At 38.6% G+C, this 17,822-nt stretch overlaps 1 protein-coding gene across 1 annotated transcript in view; it reads right to left on the minus strand.

Annotated features, from left to right (window-relative positions):
* gulp1a (GULP PTB domain containing engulfment adaptor 1a) overlaps positions 1 to 15,231 on the minus strand; it is a 65,169-nt gene extending 49,938 nt beyond the window's left edge. The window contains exon 1 of the mRNA XM_028393735.1: positions 15,022 to 15,231. The gene's annotated coding sequence lies outside the window, so the exon portion shown is untranslated. The remainder of the gene's footprint in view (positions 1 to 15,021) is intronic.
* Between the last annotated feature and the right edge of the window lie 2,591 nt (positions 15,232 to 17,822).

Genomic DNA, 17,822 nt, shown 5'->3' on the forward strand with positions numbered 1-17,822 from the left:
TCAACTCAAGAGGTCAAGATTTCCTTAGTTCTTTCACTGAGCTCCGACTCCCTATGGGCGAAATGAAAATGCCCAGACGTGCATCTTAACCTACTGTAAATGCTTCTTCCAGTATGAAGTTAGTAACTCCCCACAAACTCTTTCTTTCTTGATTGTACTGTATGTATATTGCATAGTCATGCAGGTAAGCATTCAGCAAAGTGTAGCTGGGCCAAATGACACTACCGCAGTCTGTTCAGAGCAGGTGTCTAAAAAAAAGTGTGGTTGTATCTGGAAAAAATAAATATATATAAACAGATTGTATAAAATGTAACATACCTGCTGATTTTTTCAGGTGAGCAGTCATATAAATGTGCTTATCAATCACTGTCACTGCTGTTTACTGACTGACAAAAGCAAAAACTTTGGGGTCTTTTTTATATCTTCATAATAAAAGAAGTCTTTTGAATACATTTCCTAACTTTTCTTATCGAAAGATCCGAAACCGCCTGTCACAAAGACATGTTGTTGACATAGCTACAAATAACCATGGTTGTTAGCCTTTGCTTCAACATGCAATGTCAAATCACTGTTGTGCTTTTTACAGTATAAACAGTAGACCATATACAAAGGCTTTGCTGCATTTCAGACATGCCGTATTTTTGCGACCATACGGCGCACCGCATTATAAGACACAGTCTCGATTACAGGGTCTATTTCTGTATTTGACACATACACAAGCCGCACTGTATTATAAGGTGCATGCTACACTAAAACATACCAGTACGTAAATAAAAAGGTAACAGGAGCAAAACAGTGAGTTAAGTCGAACTTTATTGTTATGAAGGAACGACTTTGTATATAGTTTGATTACTCACTGCATATAGTGCTGTAGCTCGCAATAATTACGTAATACAGATGCAGCTGATTGGTTTGTTACTCACACATTATTCTGCATAACAATTTGAAAAGTGTATGTACAATTTTCTGTTTTGCTGCCGCGCCTGTGTGGTGTTTTTCTTGTTGTGCTCTGAGCTGCAGTGATGTGCGCTCGGACCCTCGCGCCTGAGCTTTAAGACAGAGAGTTACGTTGCGCTGCAGAAGTGAAAACCCAGGTAACCGCTCCGCATCCTCCGCAAGCCGCTCACATCTCTATAAATCTCTGCTGTTGGGAAAGGCCAATACTGCTCTGCAGCCAGTCAATCGGGTTACATTTATCAGTATATCTTCTATATGCATCACAATAAATAAATAAATAAATCATCTCTACACCTCCATCTCAGGGGAATCATTTGACTGCCTCAGTGGATGTGCAGCCAAGATCGTCCAGCCCAAGGCTCCTAGAGACAAACACGATACAAGGTGACTGTGGCACAGTTCAGGGACAGAATCCTCCATCCACAACCCAGAGCAAATGCTCCAATGGCTGTGTCCATTTGTTTTGATACTTGAGACATATATACTGTATACTTGTCTGAATGACCCTTGTGGAGTGATTTATAGTTCACAGTATCCCCAGAACATTCTTATAAAATCTTTCCATCAAGTTTTTTTTAAAAGGAAAGGCAATCAGTCACCAAGTGAGATAGCAGCCTGTTCCCTTAATAATCTTTATCACTGCTTGAAATGTTTTCTGACAAAATAATTTGGCAGCTCATTAGTGAAAATGGTTTCTGAAAGTCCAAAGAGGAAGGCACATTGTTTACAAGCACTGAACTGTGTGGGGAAAAAAAGTGCAAAAAGTTTTAAATGGTTACAAAATCAGAATGAAATGCAAGCCCAATTCACAAAAGATATAAACCAGTGGTTCATGAACTGGGATGGTGCCAATTCTAATATTTGTGCAACATGAATTTTAATCAGTCGGCCAGATATATTTCAGGCCATTAGCCCAAGCAACAAATCAGAGTTATAAACACAACAAAGCCATCTGTGCAAACAAAAACAACATGGGGCCTGCCAAGATCAAAGTGGTTATTTCGAGGTAGCTTCATCAAGAGACCTTTCCCGCTGTAGCCAGCAACTCATCTTTTACTTTTAAGTGAATAAAGAGTTTGTGGTGCACACAGAAATCAATATTGGATATTTTCTATTGTCTGCAACTCTGTGCAGTGTTTCATTTCCTGCATTTTATGAACACTTTAAATAGATTAGATCAGATGCCAATGGGTATTTTGCATAAATGACTTACTATAATGTATGCATTATTTGTGTCGATTGCAATAACTGTACGTCTTTGATAAATGTAGGTACGTTGCTAACACTGACAATGGCAGGGAGAGCAGCTCACGTATTCATAGGCTGTAAGGGGGAAGCCTGGGCTGAGCTTGTTGACCAGGCAGCAGGTTGGACGGGCACACAGAGAAAGTGATTAGCATCCATCACTGTCTGTTCCTCTTAGACAGCAAGAGGGCTGTGACAGATGAAGGGGACACAATCAGGGGTGAAACAGCAAAGCATGGCAGGAAAAAAAGGCCTGGGAGGAAAGCGGATGACCGCAGTGTGGTAACATGAAAGACCAAGCTGGGACATCAGCTTTTAAAGGTCAAGATAAGGATTAAAAGTGTGATTTGTTAAGATGTCAGCAACGGTCTGAGATAGGTATTGTTTGTGTGTGGTAGGGCTGGAGAGGATGTATCAGTAAAAGGTGTCAGTTACAAGTAAAGGATTAATACTCAGTTATTATAGGAAACTGAAGACAAACATTAAGCTGAAGGGCATTCCCACATCTAAGCCTAGGCTACAATGCATCTCAAACTGTCAGAGTAAAAAAAACAATCAGCCAATGCAAATGAAGGCTATTGGCACTTAGAGCCAGGCTGCAGAGCGAAACCGTTCCCTCACATTTTGTTTTCTCCAAAGTAGTGGCACTCCTTTGGTCACAGTACTGTGACTAAAGACCTCAGCTAAAGTGTCTGAAATGTCTGACTTTTAATTTTCCCTATGACAAGACAAGTTTCGAAGCAGTGCTTTCGGTTTTTAAAGTGATTAAAGAACAGGCTATTTCTGGTAAATGACAGTCCATTACAAAAAGACAAAGCTATAAGAGCTCCATTTGCTATGGGGTCTTTTTTTCTCTCCCAGGGATCTCTGCCAGTATTCAAAGTCAAAAATAACAGCAAATTGAGTCTTAATGTCTAAAAACATGTAAAAATACATAACGCACATGATGCCAGAATGAATGATTATACTTAAAACTCTTTCTAGAGGATCTCCGACGTCTAGCTTTACTTCTTTTTAACTGATGAAGCTGGTCAAGTTTTGAAGATGTTTCTGAGGCCTCCTGTGATCATGAATACCTGCAAGTAAAGTCTCTATCAGGAAAGACTCTTTACTACCATGCATAATAGTTCTTCCCAGGTGAGGCTTCTTGTAGATGGGAGAAATTTGCCTTGTAAACATGTGGTAAATTAAAGTGATCTGAAAACAAAACAATAGTGAAAAATGAATGAGGTAGAACACTCAGGGCAGACAGTGGGACTTCTCAGCCAAAGAACACAAATGAGTAAATTATTAGCAAACTGCACACACTAAATTCTAATGGATTTATAACCCAAACCTAAGCAGGCCTGAAGGCAGAGGTATGCTCAAAATGAATTAGTTCATTTTGTCAGAAGGCAAAACTGCAGGTGTTAAGAAGTCAAAGATGGGTTGAAAAGTCAGCCATCAAAGAGAAAGGCGGTGATACTTTCTCAAATTTGGAAATACCAGCACACACACACACACACACACACTTTAGAAGTTCTATGCTCCAAGGCTTTCATTATGCTTAAATAAAGATGTAGAGGGGAGGAGGTTTCAAACTCTGTGACAGTCGATATGAGTGCAGAAAAGCCGGCCTACAGTACACGCTGGCCCACTGGTCATTCTGTGACCTTTTCTTGTCTCTCCTGGCTGTCACTGGCTTATTGTCTTTCTCTACTCTAGACTTAATCATGTTGTATCGGGTGTGCTTTCATCCGTTCTTATGTTAGATGTTTCATGGTGGTGATGAGGTCAGATGGCACAGGTCATACTCTATGATAGATTCCATCTGCAACTTCCAGCAAGTCATCAGCATGGCTGATAGTTAGGCATGGGACAGTTCAGAAAAAAATCTGAATCGTTCGGTACGTGTCAGGTTTGGGCGTGTGTTTTGTTCGGTTCAGGACACACACATCAAGGAGGCTTTTTTTCCTCACTGGCTTGCGAATGTGGTGACTCTCGCTAAATCTGGCAACTTTCCAAATGTTTTTTGACAAAAGCAGAGACAGAAATGACAAGCTGCCGTGCAAATAAGATTAATAACACAATGCTATTTAGTCTGTTTAATAAAAGTACTAGGCATAGTACTGTTTTATAGGAAAAGGTAACCTTAAATTTCTTCTTCTATGATCTGGCACAAAAATATGAAATAAAAATGACTTGAGTCTTTGGGACTCTACTATAATAGTAGGGGAAACACTGAACTGATTCTTAAATATGGTCAATGTTTGATAATTAGGCTATGTATTTTATGCTGATCTATAGTATTTCCAGAGTGTTAAAAAAAAGTAGAAAAAAACCTCAACAGTGTAAACCGAACCGAAAATACAAATCGAACCATGGATTTTGTGAACCATTCTACCCCTGCTGAAAATAGCTTCGTTATCAAATAAACACTGACAAGCAGTGTACAACTTGACAATGACCAGCTTGCATTTGCACATATTAAAAATGACATTATCCCACTGATGAGCATAAATAAGGTAGGTCTGGAATGCAATGATTACTAATTGTCTGTAAAGGTCAAATCACATTTCCTTGACGCTGCTATATAATTACAAGATGTTACTGATAGTACACACACTTGCATTCACAGCCACCATCTTGCAATCTTGCCCATACAGGTCATCAGTCGAAGGAAAAACCAGCTAATGAAAAACACAAAGCATCACTCCCGTGTGGTGCTATCAGCCCAAGACAACACTGTATCAGTTCTCTAATTATTGAGTCTGCCTAGGATTACACAAAGACACAACCAAAGCCTAGGGCAGTGGCATGGCATTGATTCAATTTAGATTGTTCTTACCTTCCAGTGCTCTTTGTATTAAACAAACTACTCAAGGATACAAGGAGCTTATGCTATGTATGTGGCAGTTGTAGAGTAAGCTCAATATGTTATGGCATTTCATCTGGGTATAATTGAATCCTATCTAAATTTGCTGGTAGGTTATTAAAGGTCAAGTCAGGCTTGATGCAAATTATTATTCTATTTACTGGAATTGCTTTGATTTTAATACAACTATCAAGAAATTGATTAAGTCTGCAACACATCGCCCTTTCCCCTAGGAAAAAATACAGTTTAAATTTGGTGAGTCCTAAGACATATACAAAAAGAGAAGTAATTATATCTTGAGTCATTTAAAATAATTCAGCACCAATTTCATGTTATGATTCTTTGTAGAGAATGGTCTTAGCCAGAATGAACCAAAGAGACACTTTCCAGCCAAACCAGCCTCCAGTTTCTGGCGTCACCCTCCGGTTCTGTATCTATCCTGCACAAAAAACTCACCCAGACTGCTGTCAGTGCTGCAATTACATAGATTTCCTCAATCAATGTCCTCTTTTCTGATGGTGCTGCCAGACAAGCTTTCTAATGAGCTGGATAAAGCACAAAAAGAAAAAGAAATGCTTACAAATGAGAAAAAACAATAATGGAAAGGAATAACATGTACTAGTAGAATAGCAATCACAAAGCAGACTGTGGCATTTTTCAGTATGTTTGATTAGTCCAAGTATGACCAAAGTATTTTTAATATGACTGGATCCTTAACAAACAAAACAGGGTCAGGAGAGGTCATGTTGTTTGACTGGGAAATACAAAAAGAACAATTTTTAAGAAGTAAGTCCACATCTGCTATGTGGATTCGATTACAGATGACAGCTGAATACCCAGGTAGTTATGATTAAGATGTATGACTAAAGGGACAGAAAGAAGAAGCTTTTCCAACAACAACAAAAAAACTTTCCATTTTAGTGTTTAAATGAAATAAAATGGAATAACTCATATTTGTCATGTTCTCATAGTTTCTACAGGCAAACCACAACAATGCTGCCAAGTGAAGAAAGTCAAGCATGACGAGGGTTTATGTTGTAGTTAACTTAGAGCACAGCAATAGAACAACACTGAAATCCTGACTGTGTTTGCACAAAGAGGCGGGATTGTAATGAGCCCAAATAAATCTAATTAGTTTTAATGTGAATGATCTTTATGGAGGAAGCTTCCAGGCTGATAGTGTAGAAGAAAATAAATAATGGACTTGAGAAGTATTTACTCCAGACTGCAGCCTTGGCAAAACATCTATGACATATAAATAGGCATTGGTGCCTGTAAGGATGAGATATGTGGTCTACTCACAAAATGAACGAAGAAATCAGCCTCCCGAGTAAAGTGCTAAACAATACCAATAAAACACACATAACTCCTGCCAATTCATTACCACAAGGAGGATAATGCAGTCATGTTGTCTCAAGCGGATAAAAGATGCCAGCTGCAAAGAGTTCAGCCTGCCCTGTAAAATTAATGGTACTCATCAAGAAATAAAAGAGCCATAAAAAGCCTTCTGTTTTTTGCCCATAACGGGACGACTTCTTGAATTAACAGAGGACATCTTGGACAGGCATTTGCCAGTGATGCCTTTGAAGGTGCAGGATGCATTATTAAGTCTCAGCCAAATTGGAACACCAACAGCGACAGTGTTAAGCCTGTCCTCCTGTCTGATTTGCTTACAGTCATCAGCTCTAAATGTCGTTTGTCAGCTTCACAAATGCTGAACAGAATCTGTGATGGTTTGACAAAGCCGAGATATCCAATGCATTTATATGGTCTACACAGTGCTTTTCACTATTGCAACTACACAACAAAGACAGAACATAGACGATACAGTGGTGCTAGGCTGCATATGGTTAGGATACCCAGGCTGTATGAATGAACTGTATGATGATGTATGATGTAAACTGGCCAGTATCAGCCATGCAAAATTAATACTTAAGATTTACTTCACTTGGAGTCTATTGTTTTGTCAGAAAAAAAATACAATCTTAACTTTTTCATAATGAATCTTGGATGTGATCACATTTTCAGTCCTATGTATAGAAGAGACTAAAGCAACAGGAAAACCTTGTCACAACACAGTGATGCAATTGGTCTTCCACTCCAGCCTCTGAAGGATGCAAGCCTGAAGCCTTAAAACGAAGCTTCAGTATGAAAGACAGACGACTGTTTTCCTGAACAGATCACCCACAACAATGGATTTCATCACCAACCCATCAGCACAGCAAACGAAGATAAACAAAAACACTGAACCTGCTGTCTGCTGGGCGAAGATAACAACAGAACAGCAGAAGTGAGCGTTGGAGTACAACAAAACAGCTCTGTTGTTACATTTCTGAAAGCTCAACATAGTCAGTGGTCTAATCAGTTGATTAAAACACAGTTAGCCAATCAGATTGAAGTGAAGCCACAAGTTAGCCAACAGAAATAAATGCTTATGCTGGTCCACACACTCCACATGTATCACAATAATAACATTGCTTTAATAACAGTAAGAACAATCATTTCCAAATAATTCTCCTCTGAGCGCAAATATTCATGACAAAAAGACATTTACTTTTACAATATCACTTTAGTAGCATCATTTAGCATACAAAAGCGCAGGTGAGCTGAGGGTAAGTGATGGGCAGCTCATGGAGGAAAACCCAGCAACTGTGGGAAAAGCATGGCAAAATAAATTGCATGCAATCATTCAGTCGTGTTTATGTCGCGTAACATTATTCAGTTAGTGCCACTTATGTGTCACTTGTGAATAGAATGAGGATAGGATGGAGTTTTGGTAAAGAGCTAGACAAGCTGACACAAGGGAAATGGTCTAACTTAGCTATGCACACACACACAAGTAGTGACCTTGTATTATTATTATTATTATATTAGTAGAAGGGTGTTAAATGTATGCCAAACTTGTGAAACATTTTGTATAATGTAAATATAAGTTCTGTAGTGGCTTTTGGAAATGAAAGTTTACATTTAACTTTAATTTCAAGTTAATTTTTTTAAACTACATTGTCTTGACTTATCACACAGCACACATACCAAATGGTCCTTTTGCTAGCAAATTTAAGTAAAGGTGAACACCTATGGATGTGGACGATACAGGGAGATGCAGGGAGAGTTCAGCACCTTTGATGTCCACAGAAAACTAAAGGTCACCTCTTGTGAATCTGTCACTGTCATGATAAGAACAAAGACACAAGGAGCTATGCCAAAAAAATCAAAAGTGCAAACAGATTTAACATTCAGTCCACATCTCTGCTGCCTCTATTTATAGCTACTGTCACTATCAAATTTTGATAGCTATGAGCGCTAATTGTGAGAAGCCATGTTTCTCATCCCATTAGCTTATCTCTTACAAAGGCAGAAGCTCATTCATCAGGAAATTACATTGCAGACTTTCATTAATCAAAATGTATAACCTTATCCATGGCAAAACTATGACAAGCAGAGTTTGACATTCAGCTGCGCCCGACCCCAGATTAATACAAAACACAAGTCACAGGTTGCTGCACACACCAATTTGTTTTTTAAAAAATATACGGTGTTATGACACCGAGAAACATTAAATCAAAACTTTTAAAAACATCTAAACGGCACAACTAATTGCAGGTTTTCAGATCTGTTTAACCTTACAAATGCCAGATTTGGAAAAATTCAACATAAGAGTTAGAAAAACCACACAGCATGCAGAGCCGCACACAGGGGCAAAGATGCAGACCACATTAAATCAAATCCGCCTCAAATCAGAGAAAGTCTAAAGTCATAGTGTGAAAGTAATAATGTAATGAGGCTGACAGGAGCTTTCGTCTCACCAGCTTGCCTGCTCGTTTTTTCTTCAATCACCGGCCTCCCTTCTCTGAGTTGTGATTTACTTGCAAGATCAATCTGACCTATCCTAGAGACAGTCAGACATTTCCTGAAAATGTCAATAGGCAACAGATGGTTATGAATACAAAAGCATTTTCTGTATTCATTCACCTTTTCTTGTCTGCAATCTCTGTAATGTTTAGAGGGTCATGACTTTCATTTTTGAAAGAACTTCAAAATTATTAAGTGACATTTCTAAAATATCTAAATGTCAATTTGAAATATCTAATTAAAATGTAGATTGGTTGAAGATCTGAAACAAAATAAGCTAATGAACAACAACATTATCCTCTTCCTATATTACATCATTTACTTGGAAGGTTCATACATTCTGTAGTGTCTAACATGTGTTGGGTTATAAAGAACAAGAAAATGATCCACATCCACTTCAGACATGTTTTATTTGACGAGAAAAGGACATTGAGTGGCCTTCATGATTGAGTTTTGTCAAGTTGTCATGGAGACTGTTCAGTTGTGAACAATTGAACAATCTCCTGTCTCAATCTAAAAAATCTGAAAGTTCCAGGGAACCTTCTAGTAAGTGGACTAGATCATGGTTTTATTTCTGGTAACTTTTTTTATGTGACAATCCTGTGGCTCTAATGAACCTCCATTTATTTAATACTGAGCAAAAATATCTGCTACTGACTGAGCTATAAATAATATTAGCAACCATGGTAAAAGTCTAATTCAGATCAAATTGTAAATGGCATCCCATCCAGACTCTGACTCGTTTCTTATGATCTCTGGGGTCTTTAATCATGTGACAAAAGACAAGATGCTGCCCTTCGATGTGTACATCATCATCTTGAGCAGTTTTCCCCCACTGGGGATTATATATTTGATTCTGAATATTTCCTAGAGTCTTATACACATTAAAACTGGCGTTATAAATGTTATTCTACATCTAGGGAGTATTTGACATTGCATGCATTGCATTATTTTTTAGATGTGCTCTGTGATTATTCTCATGAGTCGGGTGCTTCTTTTCCCATCACTGGCAGCGAAACACAACAAAACTGAATGTGATTTCTTGTGTCACTGAGCACAGTTCAGAAAAGCTCCACTACGTCATTTTGAATTATGGTGAAAGCCCAAGAGGTCTGGCAACAAACCCAGCCTACACAGATGCCATGTTCAGACATTTTTTAAATGAAATTACTAATGTTGTATATTTTTGTAGACCAATATAATACCTAAAAATATTGGTCCTGCTAGGTAACAACATGTTAGTGTTAAATCCATTTCAAAAATAAATTGATTTAACTGCAATAGATTATCAATGGCATAACATACATGCACTAACTGAGTTATTTTTCTTTCCCATAGTTCTGTTGCCTGCCTGTCAGCACAACTACTCAGTTTGCCACCCAGCACATTTCATTCTTGGTCATATGTGCAGCTGACCTTCAGAGTTGACAGATGGAACTAAAGCTTCACACAGCATAATCAGAAAAAGAGACCAACATAGGCATCTTGTGTATTTCACAAACATATAACACTAAAATCATATCACAACCGAGGGAGATTTCCTGCATGGCAAATTGTCTAAGGCACTATGTGTTGATCTTAAATAGACACCTTTAAGCACAACTATGGGGAGTATTTTACAGAAAAGCCATTTCCATTCTGGTCTTTAATGTGATATCCCAGGAGCAAGGCCAATAAGATGGTTCATTTATCATGCTGAAAGTTTTCATTAGGACTAGCACCTTGTTTCATTCACTTTTTTGGCAGACTTATTTACCCTTGACTCATTTGGCTTTTTAGAGGAGGATGTACAACTGCTGTAAACACTTCATCCAAGCAAGAAATGGCCCACAAAAAGGGGTGTCCTAAGGTTTTGATTGGTGTATACAGAATCAGGGATGGACACATTTGTATAAATTATATATATATATATATATATATATATATATATACGTGTGTAAACACCTGGGTTAAGTGCTTTTAATCAGTGTACAACTTACATAACAGACCACCTTGTTGTTCCTGATTGGATTATTTATGTGTAGAAATTCTGCCCCAATCATTTCTGTTAGTGGCGAAATAATCAGGGAAACAAAGTCAAAAAGCACTGAGCAAAAACGCTAGAAAATGCTGTCATGTTTGGCTTTTCCAGATTCCTTTTTTTCTACAGCAGCCACTCATGCTTACTGTACAAAGCCACAGAGGCATCATGTGTAGTTTGATGCAGATCTTAGACTACTGCACCTTCCTGATCATTGATGTGGGTCTAAAATGAGTATGCTGCAGAAAGCGGCAGCCAAATATTATTTCCACACATCAAAGGACTGAATGTAAAATATACTTTTTTTAAGTACCTGGGACTTCAATGATATTATTATTTCTTTCTCTTTGTAGGTCTTAATATACTCCCAGAATGACATATCACATGAACAACAAAGAAGATTCATTAGCACTGGAAAGAAGCCTCTTAATAAAACAATACCAAACTCATCCCAGAAGAAGTGAGACAAAAGAACCAAGACAATGGAAAGCAGGCAGAAAAATGCAGACTCAAGGCACCTCGGCTGTCTCATTTGCAAGAGCCCATGATTAATTGAGATGTATAATAACTGCTCAGAGGATTAATTCAAACACAGAGATGGTGAGACTAAAGGCTTTGACATTTGTGAGAGTCAACACCTTTGCCAAGCAAGACAAAAATATCAATTATCTTGACAAGTCTCTGGTATGGCTTTAGCCTATAAGGAGCAATTCTTTTTGACACACAAGAAAACTGAGCCAATAATAGGAAGCACTTCAATTTTCAATGCACAGTTTTGACTCCATGAGTTAACACCCGAAATAGTCATCAAGGATGAAAAGCTGTTTGATGTTTCCGACTGCGTATGAGGCTGTAGTTGCTTCAGCTTTCCAGCAATCTGGCAGCAGGTGGAGAGATGAACTTGTTGTAATAGAGTTTCTGGTGACAGTGAAGTATTGGGAGCACGGGCTGATAGTAATGATGTTATCAGTCACTGTGTGATCGTGAACTGATAGATGAAGTGTCTGCTGAGGGTTCTGAAGGACGGCACAAAGTGGTGAGCATGAGTGCTGTCGCCATTACAGGAGCGTCAAGCTGATTTTTTTAACTACCTAACTAATGTGCCGAGATAGAGCCATTCCTCATAAACGAGTATTAAATTGTACAGAGGGCAGTTTCTCTGAGATTGAAGTGTCTCAAACGTATACAGGCAGACAAGTGAAAAACACACGTCTGAAGGATGGAGTCTGTTTAATACATAATGACAGTTTTGTTTGCTTACTTCAAGCCAGACGATTTAAATGTTAATAAAAGTCATTTTATGAAGTGTAACACAAACACCCTTCGGAATAACAGCAGATTAAGTTACTAACTCACTCACAAAAAAGAAACACATAAAACCTTTGATACTAATAGAACTGCTGTGTAAAGCAGGTGTAAAATTTCAGCCATCAATCATAACATAACCTATCCTGTTAGAATGATGTAAAACAACAAATCCTGCATTTACATTTAAAGGGAGAAGGTACATCACGTTTTTTTAACTTTTGAAATGATGGAAAGATAAATTAATGATCAACCCTGATCCTAATCATTTCAGTGCATAGTAGGTGAACTAACTGCTGAATAATACTATTCATGTATGCTCCATTAAGTTTCAGGAACAATGACAAGCGGAGGCATGACATCACACAGCAATGCCCATGCATTCAAGATGCCTGTTTAAACTGTCATCCGGTACTCACCAGTGATAACAAGACATGTCAGGATATGTCTGATTCAGCTCAACGGGGAGACCAATTGTGCTCACCACCTGCACTAACCAATTTCCAAGCAGATAGTCTGCTGTAAGTAAGTCAAGCTTGTGTCTGACAAACACCGGAAAACATACAGGTCTTCTTCTCTGGGTCACATCTGAAGATATGGATGTCATACTGATGTCATATCATACTACTGGAATCATCATCATGCCATATTAAAATATGCCTTATAATACTGCAGCACTGTCAACTGATGCAAAATGATATTCCATGATGCTGTTTGGCCAAAACATAAATAATGCATTTCTATTAAGCCAGCTGTGATAACACTGTAAATCCTGTGTGCATCATGCAAACCATAGGTTCAGAAGCAACAAGGGGAAGCAGTAGAATGTCCCTCTTATAGGTTTGTCCCATTAGCATTAGCACAACATAACATGACACCACCACAGTGACAACAGTATGTTTTTGTTGCTGTGCAAGCTGAATGTGTGTCTTTGTAAAGTGTTGTGTTAGGTAACCACTGCGGTAATGTACTACACATTTAGATGCCCATTGGCACACTGCTTCTGTTCAAGGTATTACCATACTGCTAAGATCTTCATTATGCTGTCAGTGTCATGGTGTGATGCTAACTCACCTGCTCAAAGTATAAGGGATGTCAGCATCCAAGCTGAACTGTACTGTATACATACACATTGGACAGATTGACAACCACCATGAAAAAAAACTCGCAAAATCAGAAACCCATTTATCTACTTTAAGAACAAATCACACAAATACTCAGAAACTTTGAAACTACCAATAAAGACAGAGTAAGCAAAGACATGTAGGCTAAGAAGGGCCTTTAAATAAACAGCCTAAGTAAAAACCAAAGAAAAGCAAGAAAGAATGCAAAGCTTCAACACTCATTTGAGCAGAAGAGACAACACAAGATGGACTTTGTTTGTGCGTAGTAACAAACTACCAAATAATCTATGCAATACTTTGATAAACAGCTCCTTCCAGTGGAAAACATGGTCACCCTTGGACTCAGTGTAATTTAAAGGCACCTGCACGGATGATATGTTTACCCTCGAAAGACAATTACAGCTGCACTCTTTGCTGCATGATTTCTCTAACTCAGTAAATCACACGGTGGTGACAATCATTAAATTCATTACATTTATATGACCTTTATTCAACTCCGCTTGAAGCCAGACCTCTGTGACTAATGTTTTCTCATGCTGCCTAACTACTGGAACTGAAACTACTGAAAAAAAACTGCTGTCCTGAACAGCAATCTGTGGTCGCCTCAAGGCTAATTCATGCTGATTTCAACAGCATACAATCGGAGCTACTCCAGCAGAAGCTATTACTGCTGTCAGTGCCTGAAAAAAAAACCACCAGAGCTCATTCAGTGGGTGTTACACCATCAACCTGTTAAGAGGCAGACTGGAGATGTGTTTGTGAAACGATGGTTTACTGCTGACCTCAACAAGTCTCTATGAAATATCTATTTCACAACCACAAGAAAACGGTGACTCCTCAACCAAGAAATGAGAACAGAACTATTACACAGAGAGATGACAATGTCCATCCTCAGAGTGTCTCATGTGGACGTAAATCAGGCATCCATTAGTCAAGATATTGATACAACCACGCACACAACAGCACAAAGTTATCATCATGTGGGATTCCCTGCTGTTGTTTCCTGCTGGAAACACTCTGCAGACGGATTAATTCAAGATAAACGCACAGTCGTTCGTTATGAAGATGGAGCGTCACTGCTGTCAGTCTCGCCTCTGAGAGAATAATAGTGATTTACACGCAGACACACACACACACACAGCACAAATCTGGAAATAGCGACTCTGTCATTATTGTGTATTATTCGTATCTTCATACAAAACAAACTACAACGCTCATTACAAATGACAGCGAGGCTTGTTTTCTGCACGAAAAGCGAACCGAGCGCCAAAAAATAATGACAATATAAAAACAGGGAACTTAGAAATATCCTCAGAGGTTTTATTGGTCAAAAGTTTAGACTGAGAAAAGGTTAAAAGGTTTGCGATCAAACAGAGAGAGGCAAACTCGACGTGCTAGCTCAGTCCACCTTACACGGACTTGCGCAACAAACTTTCCCGTTAGAGTGACTTTAAGTCAGAAAATACTAAATAATGGTGGACGTTCCTTAACAAAATGACGACCACAAAAACATGTTTTAACAGTGACAACTTCGTCAAACATGTCGCACAGTGTGCAACCGGTAAAAACAGCAGCCGAGAAACTCGACAGCTAACTCCGAACAGCAGCCGGAGGATCTCCGGAGGCGAGAGGGGAGAAAACAGAGGAGACTCGCTCGTACTCACACTAGAAAAAGAAGAACAAGAAGAAACAAAGTCCGAACAGTCCCGGAGAGAAGGAGCCCACGGTCCACACAGCGCTCCGCAGTCCGACCTCCACATCCAGCAGTCTCATTCCCTCTCCTCCGCCTCCTCCTGCTCCTCAGCTTCGCCTCTACAGCTGCCGGAGAAGTTTGCTGACGTCAACCAGCGCTCCGTCTCTCGGCTCTTTGGTCTCTGCTGGAATAATACATGGAAGAGGAGGAGGAGGGAGACACCACCGGAAAGAATCAGGGAGACAGGCACACATTACAGGATACATACAGGACAATGGCCATATTAAAAAAAGAAGAAGAAGAAGAAAGTCCACACAATGCCTGATTCACATGCGAAAAAGTTATGAAGCAGCTGAATCAGCATTTTGGTGAGGGTCGCCTTACTTCTCACCAGAAGAAAAGCTAATATTAGCAAGCTTTACACGAGGCGTGCAATCCTAATTTTATGTATTGTATCTACAGAACAAACTGTTACCATGTGTATGAGACTGTATACTCACAGGCTGGTGAATGTCAGTAATAATCAATAGTTATTAAATTATTGATTTCTTTTGATGACGTGCAGAATTCCAGTCAGTGAACTTAACCCTGAAAGGGTTAAACTTATTTAACATCCTCAATAATAATAGTGACAGACTTGCTATATGTTATTTTTTTTTATACATAAAATGTTACCTCTGTACAGTCTGAATTAGTTAATATCTCTTTTGACATATAGATTTAACAGGGACTATCCATAGACTGCATACAAGGATAGATGACATCACGCACACCCATTGTACAAAGGAAGAGGAAAAGTAATTTGCATCTAAATATTTAAATAGAATGTATTGTTAAATAAGAAAAAAAAACATTGGAACACAGATCAGAAGGCTGTGTTTATGAGTTATACCACAGCCAGCCACTAGGGGGGAATTGAAATATTTTGGCCTTTCTTTTAGGGAGCTGTGATGTCATCCATTTTATAAACAATCTATGGGATTGTTAAATTTTTTGGAGCAAGCCTTAATCTCTTCATTATTGAATCAATCACACATTCTCCTTTTTTAAATTAAAGTATTAAGACTATTAAGACCTGTTGGCTTATATATTCATTAAATATAATTCCTGCTTCTTGTACATAAAGATTACCATGTTGTCTGAGGCTAAGTGTTAGCCATCATTAGCTTCTTGGCTTGCAAAATATTTAGATAAATATTTCAGCAACTCAACTTTTTATGAATAATAAAACACACAAGACACTATGACATTATTATTAACACAGATGATAGCTAAAGAAAGTTCTCAGCAATTACACCCCCCAGCCTGTAGGAGGTGCTGCAGTCTTCTCATCAGTGACTTGTAATTTGTTTGTTTGTTTTAGTCCATTTAGACAGTTAACATCACTCTGGCAACTGTCTTTTGTTGGAAAAGCTAAAATGCTAACACATTCATACATGATTTTAGGACTCGTTTCCTGGTTTATAGGATCAAAGTTAATTATTATATTAAAAGGTAGGAGATTTAATTCTGATGCTCTTTTTGGTAAATTAGTGTAACTTCTCTTTACAATCTGATAGCAACCAATTAGTTCGGCAGTTTCACATTAAAATTAAGAATATGAATCATCTGTGGAAGCTATAAAACGCTAAAAACATCAGCCAATCCTCCGGGTGGACCCTGCACAGAGTATTGGCTGGTTTTCACTCTCTTCCTGCTCTGCGCGCACCAGAGAGGTACGTGCATGATGGCCGAAGTCACAGACCCTAGATCATCTTCAGGTAATGTGCGTCCATGTGATTGGAGGCGTGGCTTCGGGGTGAGCTCCGAGAGAAAGGGGCGTGTGTTTACTTTTGAAATCTGGCTGACTCTCACTGAGTTTTCAAAATGTCCTGATTTTAAAGAGAGGTACTGAGAGTGCTGTGTCATCATTTGTGCCTCCAAACTTGACGTAAAGAAGTGCCACCATAAAGCTTCGTATAATGATGATGGGCATATCACAGTGCATTATAAATCCCTTTTAAGGATTCATTTCCAGAGCAAAATTCAAAACAGGTCAGTCACTGTGAGATGAGTGTTGCACAGTCAGATGTGTGCTCTTAGTTTAAGTCATGTCATGGCAGCTAAAGTCTGGCTTAGATGTTTCGCACAGGATTAGAAAGCCTGGTCTCTCGTCTACACAGTTTGCTAAAAAAAAAAAATGTATCAATATCACTGGAGACTCACCCCAGGTACTGTCACAGTATTTATAGTCTGCCCCTCTCTTAACCAACTTCAGAGGCTCTTTTGATGACATTGCAGATACAGTGCGTGCTTCCAGATTTCAGGCTATGGGACAGACGCTATTTTTTTCACAATGATGGATTAAAGTGTCTAAGGCGATAAACAATATGGATATCTTGTTTATATATTATGGATTACCTCCCTTTTTTAGTTAGCATTCTTATCTTGTTTAATTTTCAGTGTTAAATCTATTGGCCTCACCTCAGCTGCAGGCTGGATTAAATCCCCAGTGGTAACAGAAATTACATTCACAGTGTGTCCTATTAAAACTTTTTTTTTCCTGGCAACATTTTTCCAGCGTAAAGCTGCTAAAGCCTGGCTGATTTTAGTACTTCAATTAAAGGATAAGACTGAGGGTGTTATATATTTTACTCATTTATTAACAAACCTCATGAGTAGTATGCTATGTATCTGAAGCCTGATTTAGCCTATTCATGTGTGCAATAGAGCTTCATTGCTGTTTCAAACCTATTAAAAACATATTAAAGGATGGACAAATGGTTCATGATG

Source organism: Parambassis ranga, chromosome 21 (genome assembly GCF_900634625.1).
Source record: "Parambassis ranga chromosome 21, fParRan2.1, whole genome shotgun sequence".
Classification (NCBI taxonomy): Eukaryota; Metazoa; Chordata; class Actinopteri; family Ambassidae; genus Parambassis; species Parambassis ranga.